Below are 2,647 nucleotides of genomic sequence, written 5' to 3' on the forward strand. Positions count from 1 at the left end.
AGGAGGCAGTGCACGGATCATACCACCCAAGGTCCGGTTGAAACGTTCCACACTACCGTTTCCCATTGGATGGTAGGGGGTTGTGTGCGACTTCCTGACACCTGATACCCGAAGGAGCTCACTTATCAGCTGACTTTCAAAATTAGCACCTTGATCACTATGGATCCTTTCTGGAAATCCAAAGACACAAAAGTACCGGTCCCATAGAACCCTTGCCACCTGCTTAGCTGTCTGATCCTTGCATGGAAACGCCTGAGCCATCCTCGTGAAATGGTCAGTTATAACCAAAACATCAACAGACTTGTTCCTGGAGTCTTCAGCCGACCAAAAGTCAATACAGACGAGCTCTAAGGGTCTGGTTGTTATTATGCTCTCCAGGGGAGCCCTTCCCTCAGGCTCGACTATCTTGCTAACGATGCACCGCTGACAATGACGGACATAATCCCTCACATCTCTGTCAAGGTTTGGCCAGAAAAATCTCTGCCTCGCCAAGCTGAGGCTCCTAGACTGAGCTTGATGTACGGCTCCGTCGTGAATTCCCTGTAGAACCTCAGTTTTGAGTGAGTCAGGGACAATGTACTGGAAGCGCTTTGCCTTGGTATTCTGGTGCCTTGAAATCCTGTACAGCACACCATTACGCACAGTGAGCCTATCCCAGTGCTTCAAATACCTTGTCACAGAGACAGGCTCCTTAAATCTTTCTCTCCTAGAGGGTCTCCGGCGTCTTTCAACATAAGGCAGAACAGGAGAGAGTCTTATCCTCTAACTGCTTATCGCGGAGGTCTTTTTCAGAATAAGCAGGTAAGGCGTCCTGTCCAGGTGGAACCAACTGAGGTAGGTACTGTAAAACATCCACAGCGCGGAGTCTAGGGCCAGCATCCCACTCAATGTGTGACTGTAGCACAGCAGATACAGCCTCCATTGTGACAGACTGAGCGTGCATGTGAAGCGGACTACGTGTGGACTGGATATTGCTAGAATATTGCACTGGGGAGGTTGCCTCGTGGCCGCTTGCTGACCTGAAAGCATTTTGGACAGAAGTGCTAGACATATCCCTGACAGCACTCAGAAGACCTGCATAGGGTTCGACGAGCAGTCTGTGACCAACACTCTCCTTAACAAATGGAACACGACTCAGAGCATCAGCTACAACATTCTGCTGCCCTGGGATGTACTTGATATCAAAGTCATAACTCGCCAACTTGGCTACCCAGCGCTGCTCACAACAGTCAAGTTTTGGCTTTGTCAGGATGTGAGTCAACGGGTTATTATCTGTCCAGACTGTGAATCTGTGCCCTTTTAGGCAGTGGCTGAACTTGTCACAGACGGACCATTTCAAGGCTAGAAACTCCAACCGATGTGCTGGGTAATTCTTCTGGGAACGCGACAATGACTTGCTGGCGAAAGCAATAGGTCTGGCCCGTACTTCACCCTCCTGAACCTGCGACAGAACAGCTCCTAAGCCTTCCAGGGATGCGTCAGTTGACAGCATGAAAGGACAGTTGAAGTCAGGATGAGCTAGGACAACACTGCGGACCAGAGAAGCCTTCAGGTCTTCAAAAGCTTGACTTTGCCGCGGCGTCCAGTCAGAGACACAAAACTTCCTGCCTGACAGTTTGTTTTTATTTTGTTTGCCTTTCCCTTTTACTCCCGTCAGCAGATCGAAGAGCGGCTTGGCAATGGCAGAGTATCCGGGAACAAAGTGTTGATAGTAATTTACCATCCCCAAGAAGGATCTTACGCGCTTCTGGGACGGGGTCACACCATCAGGCTCCATGAGGTCAGCACTTGACATGTTGTTGATGTTCTCAACCTTACTAGGGTCTGTTGAGACACCATTTTCATCAATTATGTGGCCAAGAATATCAGTCCGTAAAATCAATTACGGACCTCCTGAGGAAGAAGCACTTTTTAGGAGCCAACTTCAGGTTGTGGCTGCGCAGGCACCATCCTCAGGCGGACGAGGGCAGTCTCTTCATCAAGCGCAAACACCAACAAGTCATCCAAGTAGCATAACAGACTTAAATAGTTTTGGTCCCCAAAAATGCTAGTCATCATGCGCATGAAGCTCCCAGGACTGTTACAGAGACCCTGTGGCAACCGGTTGTACTCATACAGGCCCATGGGAGTGGTGAAGGCTGAGAACTTCCTGTCGTCTTCATGGAGTGGCATGTTATAAAACCCGGAGGTCAAATCCATCGTGCTGAAGAGGCAATTTCCTCCGAGCGCTGCCAAACAATCAGCCTGGTGGGGAAGGGGATGAGCATCCTTCAGGGTCCTCTTATTCAACCAGCGAAAATCTGTACAGATGCGGAGATCTCCGTTTTTTTCCCACACAAGCACCAATGGTGATGCATATTCACTTGTTGATTTTCGGATGATTTCCTTTTCCTCCATCTCGCTCAGTACTTGGCGCAGCTGGGGGCACTTTCTGTACGGGAAAGTGATACTGACCAGGGGGCACTTTCCTGTACGGGAGCCTGAAAGGTCTGCTGTCTGACAGGTGTATGCGGTGTACGAAACCCTTCGCCTCACCACAGTCAAGATGATGGCGCGAAAAAATGTCCTCATAGTGCAAAACCAGATCAGCCACCCGTCTCTTGCAGTCCTCTGACACTTCACATGACTCAATGTCAACATTACTAAG

Source organism: Phoxinus phoxinus (assembly GCF_949152265.1).
Source record: "Phoxinus phoxinus genome assembly, chromosome: 20".
Classification (NCBI taxonomy): Eukaryota; Metazoa; Chordata; class Actinopteri; order Cypriniformes; family Leuciscidae; genus Phoxinus; species Phoxinus phoxinus.